Source organism: Castanea sativa, chromosome 1, assembly GCF_040712315.1.
Source record: "Castanea sativa cultivar Marrone di Chiusa Pesio chromosome 1, ASM4071231v1".
Classification (NCBI taxonomy): Eukaryota; Viridiplantae; Streptophyta; class Magnoliopsida; order Fagales; family Fagaceae; genus Castanea; species Castanea sativa.
The window spans coordinates 50,004,137-50,014,867 of record NC_134013.1 but is presented as its reverse complement, the minus strand read 5'-3'; the positions used below and the strand labels follow the sequence as shown (position 1 = coordinate 50,014,867).

At 31.7% G+C, this 10,731-nt stretch overlaps 1 long non-coding RNA gene across 1 annotated transcript; it reads right to left on the bottom strand.

Moving 5' to 3' along the window:
- Positions 1-3,102: 3,102 nt before the first annotated feature.
- Positions 3,103-3,967, bottom strand: LOC142621804 (uncharacterized). Its single transcript, XR_012841837.1, has 2 exons — positions 3,827-3,967; positions 3,103-3,589 (listed from the first exon to the last, which is right to left on the bottom strand). It is a non-coding gene; the product is annotated as an uncharacterized LOC142621804 (long non-coding RNA).
- Positions 3,968-10,731: the final 6,764 nt, after the last annotated feature.

Genomic DNA, 10,731 nt, shown 5'->3' with positions numbered 1-10,731 from the left:
CACCATATTTTTCACACTTTGGGATAACCTCTTAGCGAAATTTTTCATGCAACACTTGGATATATGGGGTTAGGTACTAAGGGGCTTTAATCTTCCCCCTCCCCACACAAAAAAGAAGAAGGGTATAGATCTTGGTCTAACAATTTTAAGCTTGTTCTGGCATGCAATTCCCTTGTACTCAAATCCTTCATCTTCCAAACGTAATATCTCTTCTATAAAGTCCAAATTACGGTGGATATTGCGTGTTACATTTGCATTTTGAACTGTAATATTTAGGTGAATATTACTGATTTTAGCAACCTAATATGAGTGATGGGCAATGTCTTATCCATCCAAAGGCAAAATCGAGGAAATCGTGTTAGTTCTATGAATTGGAGCAAAAACATTTGAGTCTATTTAAATATTTTGTACAAACATTCTTCATGAAGAAAAAGAGGGGTTTCTGAGAGAGAGAGAGAGAGAGAGAGAGAGAGAGAGAGAGAGAGAGAGAGAGAGAGAGAGAGAGAGAGAGAGAGAGAGAGAGTTCTAGCCTAGAGAATTTTTGTAGGAATTTTTTGTGTCTTGTAGTGTGTATTTCCAAGAGAAGGGGGGGAGATATATATTTATAGGGATATGAGAGAGATAGGTAACTCTCATTCTACTGAGCACCAACTGTTACCTCTAGAAGCTTCTTTATTCTTCATTTCCATTTTTATGATTTTTCCTCTTTTTTGACTCTATTTTCGGGTTGCTGTTTAGAGGCTTTTCTGAGCTCTGATTTTTTCAAATTTGATATCCTTGAAAGTTTTGGATGGCTAATCTCATCTAAAAGTTTGGAACTAAACCCGTGCTTACCTAATGGCTTGGTATGTTTTACATTTAGTTTTCCATCTAATTCAATCTATTTACATAAAACAGACTTCTCCATCACCTTCTAAAGCTATGGTTCACAACCAATCTTTGCAAATTATTAGTTTTCTTTTTCAAAGATAAAGTAGAACAAGATACAAATCTTTACGTGCATCAAGCTAGCTTGGAGAAACATCAGCAAAGGTTTGTGGTGATATCAACGCCTTTCTTTGTTCCTTTGGCTATAATTTTTAAGCTTTCACCTCTTAATGCTATTCTTAAACAAAGCAAATAAGTGAGCATGAGCTTTGTAAAGGGTGGCCTCGACTAAAAATGATCATCTCCATTTAAAACGTACTTTAAAAGAAAAAAGACATCATAAATATATCGATGTATACAATATTAATTATATCATTGAAAAATTTAAATAACATAACACTTTGTATACTTTTAAATCTTAGAAATAAGTTCTTAACCATAAAATGGATTCTCTTAATAAATAAATGAAATGAATAAACTTAGAATTAAAATCTTGGGTTGCATGAAACAATCAAATAATATGAAGTGGAAACACAGGAAAAAAATAGGAAAAAGACCCCCCTTTAAAATCTTTCCTAATAGAAGCAACAAAAAATCTTTCGGTGAATCTTGAACTATATATGAGCTGATGAGAAATATTTGCACATGGTAATCAAGGCAAATTGTAGAATATGAACGCAAATTTTGTTGGTTTTACTTTTCTATGATTCAATCCGTTTGATCAGTTGATCATGTACCCAGATTCAAACTACTGTCCTTGATTCCTAAAAAAAGTTATACTTAAGGATCGAAATTAGATTTTTCTAAAACACTTTTGTTTTTGGAACCTTTTCCACTATTTTATACATGTGGACAGCTTTTAATCAAACATATATAGTGGGAATATATGTGGAGTTACTTTCAGAGGAAATAATAATGTAAAGGTCTGAAGCATGTTGTCCACCATCAAACTTTATTGTCATGTTCAAACCACATCAAGAACAACTTTCCTTCCTCTATCATTTGTCCTCAGCCTATAATCTCCCATTTCTTAATTGCTTTCATATATTAAAGGGTCTAAGTTCTGTAAACTTTTTATTCTTCTCTTGGATTCTTTTCATTTTATATTTGATCCAACCTAAACCAACTTCAATAACTGCTAGCGAAAATAGACTAAATTAATCATATACTATACCCATTTTAATGAACTCCTTCCAGCTTTATTAATTACGTTGAGAAATTAGGTAAGAGACTCACTTAAAATAAGATGACTGATTCATACATATGGTTGATAGTTCTACGTCAACTGGACTGGCATGATTGACTATATATATATATATATATAAAGAAATTCATCCATGAGACCACATGTGAGGAGAGATAATGAGATACAAAAGGGAGGGTTTGTATTAACAATAATTTCTCAGATTAGATAATTTTTGGACATTCTCGATTACAATTTTATTTTTGTACAGGTAAGATAGGATTTGAAATTTGTGACGTCGGTTTGATGATGATTGTTTTTTTTTTATCATCATACTAATATAATAATAAGTTTTTTTATAGTACAAAAAATAAAGTTTTTTTTTTTTTTTTTTTTTGAGGAACAAACAATAAGGAAGAAGAAAATGAGTTTTAATACAAAAACATACCATAACTTTATTCACAAGTTACGTTAAAAAAAAAGGGTTTGAAAGTGAGTAAATTGTTGCAAAAATATTACTCTTGTATACTCGAACTGCTTCCTATAGCAAGGTGCCACACTTGGGTCAAGTTTCCTTTAGAGTTTAATTCTTGAATATGGTTTAATTTTGTTAACACATAGGGTACTCAAAACGAAGAGATTGCTCATCATTTGATGTTGGTTTTTATATGATTGGTGCTGGTGAGCTTAAAAATTGAAGAAACTTATGATTTGATTTTGAGGGACCGTCAAGCATCTTTACAACTCTTTAGTTGTTTCATGTTAAGGGTGTTTTTACCAAGTGACAACTAAAAATCGTTACCGATTTGGGCTCTTTCTATACTAATGATGGACGAAAAGACAGATTTTTATGTATATGAAAATTTTGGAAGCATGTTAATTCTAGCTTCCTTCAATTAGAGTGAATAGTTGAATCCATGAAAATTATAGAACTGCCAAATTATCCACCAAAGCTGGCATGATTGGTCATTTTTTACATCCTAAAGCACGGAAAAAACAACATATATTGTTTTACAAGGGCATGCACGCTTGATGCTTAAACATGAAAAATAGAAAAAAGAAATATGTAAAACGTTTCCCAACTTCAAATTCTGGAAGAATATCCACCACATATGTTCTTGATATGGTACATCCATGTGAATGGTTGAGAGAGAGAGAGAGAGAGAGAGAGAGAGAGAGAGAGAGATGTACGTGACAGACAAGACAAAAAAAAAAAAAGAGATACGTATACCATCTTGTATAAAACTACAATGGTTAACATCAAAAACAGAAATTATTCAGCCTGTTATTTATGGTCGCTTATCATTAGATGAGAAACACACAGAAGTCAGAAAACAATAGCCTTGGTCTTGGGTGAATCCGCAATTTTGAGGGTCTTTTGAATAAGCTTCTGAGCCTTCCTGCTTCTGATCTCAATTCTCATGCTGTCACTCTTTTCGATCTTGTCATACGGTTTCTTCATCTTCAAGGACCTTATTTTAGATTTCAAAGTCACCATCAACCTTTCCAAGCCCATCATCACCATGGCTATAGCTAAACCTGTTTAAAGAGGTAGTAAAAAGAACCTCATAAACTCATAATATATAAGCAGAAGAGAGAGCAACCCATTAACCCAAAATAAAATTAAGATACATAGTAGGAAGCGTGCATGAGATATATATTAGTATGCCAAAACATGTAAGATTAACTGCAGTTAGTGAAAATAAAGAGACTGTTGAGTGGCAAAAGAAGGTTTCATTTTGTGGTCCTACTAGGGCTAGAGAAAGACCTACCTACCTTAGAGTGGAAGAGAAGAGAAGAGAGAAACTAGAAAGTTAGAGAGGGTTTGGGAAAAGCAAGTGAGAGAGATAATTTGTATGAATGTAGCAGTAGTTGGAAGTCGCAATGTAAGCATTAAGAGCTTGGAAGGCAGACCATGCGATAGATAAGGGCCTAAAGAGGCCTATATGCATTTCCGTGGGAAAACTTGCATCCATCAATATTTTATTCCATCGTTGTCCTTATGCTGTTTTATTTATTTATTTTATATATAATTATTCTTAATTTTTTCAATACAAAAATAAATTCATATGTCAAAAGTCAATACTTTCTTTTTCATATGTACAAAAATATATTAAAACTTAGAGGCATGTTTATAAGTTCTTATGCATATCGATCGTTTTCTATATATTCTCTCTCAACATTATGTTAAACCAAGAATAAAAATTAAATTGGCTTCTTTCCTTCAGCATCTCTAGCTTTCGGCTTTAATTGACATTTTTAATAAACCTTATGATTTACTCAAAAATACTTTTCTAGTTCGACAAATGAATACAATTTCAAATAAATTGGATGATTTCGTTAATACTTCGTATATTTAAGAGGACTTTCTAAGCAAGGAGAGATTGAAAAACACAATAATGACAACAAAACTAACAAAAATAAAATCAACAACAAAGAAATTGAAAAAAAATTGTTGGTGAATGAAATTAAAAATATAAGAGAAACATAATAAAAATTTCAATAACTATAATTTGAAGATCTCTCAATTAAAGATACCTTCTCCCTTCACCTTCCTTCTATATGCATACTTGACCTATTTTCCTGCATTAAATTTAGGTCCAATAAATCTCCACACTTATAAACTTAAGACCACCACACACCCTTAGTGTAATGGTCACTTTACAAGTATAAGTGCTTGTGAGGTGTGAAGGGGCAAGGGCTGAGGTTTAAGTTTTCAAAAGTGAGCTTCACACATATATACAATTAGATTAGGTTAGAGTAGAATTTCAATCTTGTATATTAAAAAAAAAAATAATAATAAGGGCTATCTCTTATTATCTATATGAGGTTTCAAATTTGACTAAGATATTAACTCCTCATTTAAATATAAAGCTCCTAGATTTTTCATTAAATTTGCCAACTTATTATTTCTTAATTTATTAAAAGAACTATTTTAAAATGTTAAAACACGAACTTATTTATATTGATAAATTGCTTAACTAAATTATATTACTCATACTTACATTAATGTGAATGGTTAAAATGCCTTGGCATCTCCTAACCTCTAAGGTAGTTACTCTTACACCCCCTAAACTTTTATTTTTAAAATTTAGTATATAAACTTTCACACTGTAACAATAGACCCCCTTAACTTTTATTTTTACCATTATAGTACATGAACTTTGGTATTGTAACAAATGGGCCCCTAAACATTTATGTTGTTACAGTAGGACTTCTTCATTTTCATTAAAAATAAAATATTTGGAGCAAAGAGTGATTTTAAATTGTTGAGGGGAAAACAGTTAGGGGGGGGGGGGGGTCTTATTGTTTTAATATCAAAGTTTATGTACTATAAATTGACAAAAGAAAAAGTTAAAGAGGTCTATTTGCTACAATACTAAAGTTTATAAACTAAATTTACTAAAATAAAAGTCCAGGGAGTATGTTCGGGGGAGTAAGGCATTTTTTTTATAAAAATAGAGGCTTGAGAGAGAACAAGATATTTTACCATGTGGTGCATTTCTTACAATTCTCTTAATTTATCCTTGAAAAATGCTAGACATGGCAAAACGGGTGGGTTGGGTTGGGTTAGGTTGGAGTTGGGTTGTGGGTTAAAAATAGGTCATTTTAAGCAGGTTAAAAATGGGTTCGGGTCAATCGGGTTGTGAGTTGGGTTGACCCATATTTTTCGCATGAATTTTTTATTATTATTATTATAAAGAAAACAACATGTATTTATTGTCATTTGGAAAGTCATGCAACAAATTACTTGATGTAAAATGCATTACTTTGAATTCACCACTTATATTAAGTATGAACTCAGCTAAAATTATTAAAACTTATTCAATAATTTTAAAATTATACAAATCCTAACATTGTTATCTAAAACAAAATAACACAAAGATAAGTGAAACAAATACACAAGTTTTATTTCTACACAATATCAACATCTCAAAATATAAAACAAAATTACAAATGACTGATTGGATAACTCATTTGACAAAGAATAAAAATATATAAGAAATTTACAATTTTGAAAATTAATTTTATAATCTATTATCAATTGTGGTTGTCACTCTATTTCAATTTGAGATATACATTAAAATTTGATTGTTTACTTATTTATACACGATCTTTTTTATGAATATCATATCATTGTTAAGCAACACACACTCTAGAAAATATTATAATTTATTTTGAAAAACTGTTTATTTTGGACACAAATTGTTAAAAAATAGGTCTAAGCATTCATAATTTATGCTAATTTGATATTTTGGCTTCACTATTTTCACACTTATCAATGTTTCTCACATATGTCTACAATTTTAAATCTACTATAACCAGATCATCTTGGTATGTACTTTGTTAATTTGATATTTAAAATTTTTTACTCATTATAGAATGCTCAACCATTCATCTTTTAATTAATTTACATGCAGTTATGTAAATATCTCAATTATTTCCTTAAAGCTCACAACAAACAATTAAACTAATATTGTCTTAATTTTATTATTTTTTTAACAAAAAAAAAGTTTTAAAAAATGGTTCGGGTTCAGATTGGGTCGCAGGTTGGGTCGGGTTGACCCACAAAAATTATGGGCCGGGTCACGGGTCAACCCGTTTTTATTTCAGATAAAAAAAATTGGGTTCGGATCGTGTATTTTTCGAGTCGGGTTAGAAAATTTTGACTCATTTTGCCATGTTTAAAAAATGCTTGCAAGTCTCTAGAAGTTGAAGAACAACTCAATTCAATCCCCTCTCATTGCAAGATACTTTTTCATAAAGTATTTGACTTGACAAGTTTAAAAAAAAAAAGGTCTATTGTTTTATTATGGACACACATAAGCCCTTGATTTTTATGCAATGTCAACCATTTGCCTCACAAAATGGACATTTGCCTTTTCTCCCAAGCGTATAGGCAATCAAATTTATTATTAACATACATATTTCATTTTTTTTTTCATGCAATGTCTATCTTTTGCTACATACAATGGACAAAGCATTTTTCTCTCAAACATGAGGGGAATTAAATCATAAAAAATATGATTTTACTTTGAGAATGACTGAAAGTATTCTTTAGGGCTTCAAGTGCGAGGTTTTGTCTTGGATCACAAGTACACATAATCGCACCCTTGATTGCCTACCAAGAACTCACACAAGTGGCAAAACTCAAAAACCCATAACTTTGTACATATGGGAGGTGCAAGACTAAGGCTATAACAAATGCATAAATGGAGATAAAAAAAGTTTTTTCTTTTCTCGAATTTGTTTTTGTTATGGATCTTATTTCTAAAACTTTGAGACTAAGCTCTATGTATTATAATGAGCCCACTGTTGATATTTATAATAGGCTAATCTTAAGATTAATACTCCAAGCTAGATATTAGGATTGCTTTGCTTGCATTCTAAGTTGATGTAGAACAGACTGCCATGACCTTCTTGGACTCTCATGCGTGCTTGAAATCAGCATGTAAGGCAAAAAGGTACTAGTAGAAATCATGGATCTCGGAGTCGAAATCGCATAAAATTTGACAGGCTGAAGCGAAATGGCCTTTTGAGTTATAGTCGTTACTTTGCCACAAGATACCCTTTGAAAATGGTGAATTCCTTCAATTAGGCCTCGAAAACTGCAATGTTGTCGTTTATAGTAATTTTTGTTTCCTTAATAGTTTTTTGCTCAAAAGTCAAAATAAGTCCTACTTGTTTTGGAATGACCCTTAAAGTCAGTAGTTTATGATTTTGCATTTAACTCAATTTTACCATTTTTGGTAAATTTTGGTATTTTATCACCTAATCGCGTAATTAGTGTGAATTAGGGTTTCAGACGTTTTTCTCAGTATTTATATGTTTTGTAACCGTTAGAGGTAGAATGCTATTATTAATAATTACAGACTTTTTTGTTAAATTATTTATCTGGTAGATTCTACTTTTTTTCTTCTTGTGGATTTAGGGAAATCCCTAATGAATTCGAGGTTTACTACCAAAAACTAATAGTTTAATTTCTATTCCATCAAGAGAGTATCATGTGTGCTTCATTCAGACTTTTGCAACATTACATGTAGAATTAAATATTATGAACATAAACAATATTATTGGATCTTGACTATGATTGAATCTTGGTATCTTTAAAAATAGTTAACAAGATGGTAACCTATATTCTGAAAAGCCTGATGAAGATAATGACCTGTAAGTTGTACTGAAGATGTGTTTGTTTTAGAATTCTTGTTGTTCAATGAAATTCGAGAAGGATGTCGAGCATATAAACATTCATGTTAAAAATACAAACAATCAGTGTCACATCCATCTACTAAATAAATTTAAGTGACTTGAATATAAATATTTCATAAAATAAGGTTAACCAATTTTAAATTAGGCCTAAATATTGGTTTTGTGCCTAAATTTTACAAGAAGTTTGATTTTTGTCCCTAAATTTTAAAAACTTTTTTTATCCTTAAACTTTTGCAATTGTTCCACTTAATGTCATTTTGTCTATGTGTATTAGTTTTTATTTTTTATTTATTTTTTTATATCCTAGATGGCCTAACAGAAAGTCATTGATATGGTATTTGTTTTTAGCAATAAGTACTCTGACTTACTTGGACAAAATCATTATGAAAAAAAAAGTGAACCCCATAAATTGCAGTCAATTGTACAAATAATGCAAGCAGCAATCGAATTAGAAAGCAAGGTAGGCAAAATTGTGAGGAAGGGAAAGAGGGATTGAAGGGGTATACAAGATCAGAGGATTAGCTGATCTCGAGACTAGATTGCTGCACCTGCAACTAGAGGTGGAGCCATTTTTTTAGTTCAGTTGGGAAAGATTGTAAGTAAAATTATTTTGAATTTGAAAAAAATTAATTGATATTAATAAAAACAAATATATATTTCAAATATTAGAAAAATAAAAAAAATCTTCAACCATATAGTAATTGTAAGTGCACAATTGCACCTGGACCCAAAGACAACTACGGGCTCAGGCCCAATGAGCCTTAAACAATAAAATTTGTAGAGCGTGGGCTTGTAACCTAGATTAGAAGTGCTGAAAACTTAATAACGGGCTAAGAGTTACAAACACATGTAAATAATAAAAGATAACTGAAAAAAGGCCTCCTCGGACGTAAGCCGATGATCACTTCTGTATTATTGATATTTCTTCCTTAGAGGTTACAACTCTTAGTTTCTTTCTTTTTTTTTGCTGATCCCCCCTCTTCTCTGGCCTCCACCCCCCTTAAATACTTCATTCCCTGATACTTTTTGGACAGTGACTAGAAGTTTCAGCCCTACTATTCAGGGGTTACTTCCCCATTAATGCGGCCAGGGAGGTAGGTGCAGAGCCTTTAATGCGGAGGTGGCAGCCTTTGCACTTGATATTTTCTTTAACACTGGTGCATCTAGAAGGTTCAGGGTGTCCCCTTTTAACCATTAGTCTTTCCAGAGTTGTGCCTTGACCTTCATAATGAAGTCTTGAGTTTTCTTGGATCTGTCCGAGGAGAAGCTCGCTCTCGGCTGTACCCTCGGATCCTCGGCGTATGGGCCAATTTGTAGAGTTTAATTCTGGAGTAGGTCGGCCCTCCATGCTACAGTCCAAAGGCCCATATGCCCATTTAGGTCCTTTTACTCCCCACAGTAATGTATTCTTCATCCAAAATGAAATATATATTGATTACTTAATTTTAAAAAACTAATCAATTTATAACTATTAACAATCAACTCAAGATATTAATCTAAATATATAAAGTTTAAAAATGTAATTCAATTACTCAAAATTAATCAAGGTAAATTTTTTTAAATTATAGCAATATATTTGGAAAGTTTTATGCTTAAAAAAAAAATGTAGAATTAAGTTTTGTTTCTCTCTTCTTCAAATTATTTAAAATTTAGATTTATAGCAAAAGTCTAGCATTGAAATGTGAAGAGTCAAGAGATTAAAGGGAAAAAATTGAAGGAGGGATAGAGACATCAAGTATTTAGTGTCATCAAAAAATACACATGTAGAGTTCCCCCCTTCCTAATTTTAAGTTTAAATTATGGAACCAATTAATTTGAGTTTTAGATCAATTTGATTTAAACTAAAAAAGTATTGTGACATGAGAAACTTGATTTTTTTCAAAAAATCCTACAATATAGGATTTTGGGGGAGGTGGGAGGTCCTTCGCTACCCCTTTCTCTCAGCTTCGCCTTTGTCTCAACACAATCTAGCCTATTTTAAAAATCGTGATAGCAATTCAACCTTTTAGACTTTGGTGATGCATAAAGGTTAATTGAGGAACCTGAATGCCATATAGTCATGGTCCTGCCTTTTGTCATTCCTGCTTGTGTGCATGTGTTGGATATTTTGCATAGTTTAAGGGTACCTGTCAATTTTATGTTAGTAGAACTATAAAACATTATCAATACTTTGGGCCACCTACAAGCATGCACAGGTTTAGCAAAAAAAAAAAAAATCAGATAAAGGTATTTAGGGTGGTCTAAAGGGATTTTGCTTTGGTATCCTGTACTTACTAGAATGGTGCAGGATTGGGAAATGACCTTCATATTAGGCCTTCTAAAAGCTCATACTATGACTTTCACATTGATCTTATGACGACTTTGTATTAGGAACTGAAGAGGGTAAAAAGATTGATGACGGATAAATTTGAATAAACATGACTGCATTGGACCGATTGGCCGATAGTGGACGGGTCCAAGGTGCACGGACA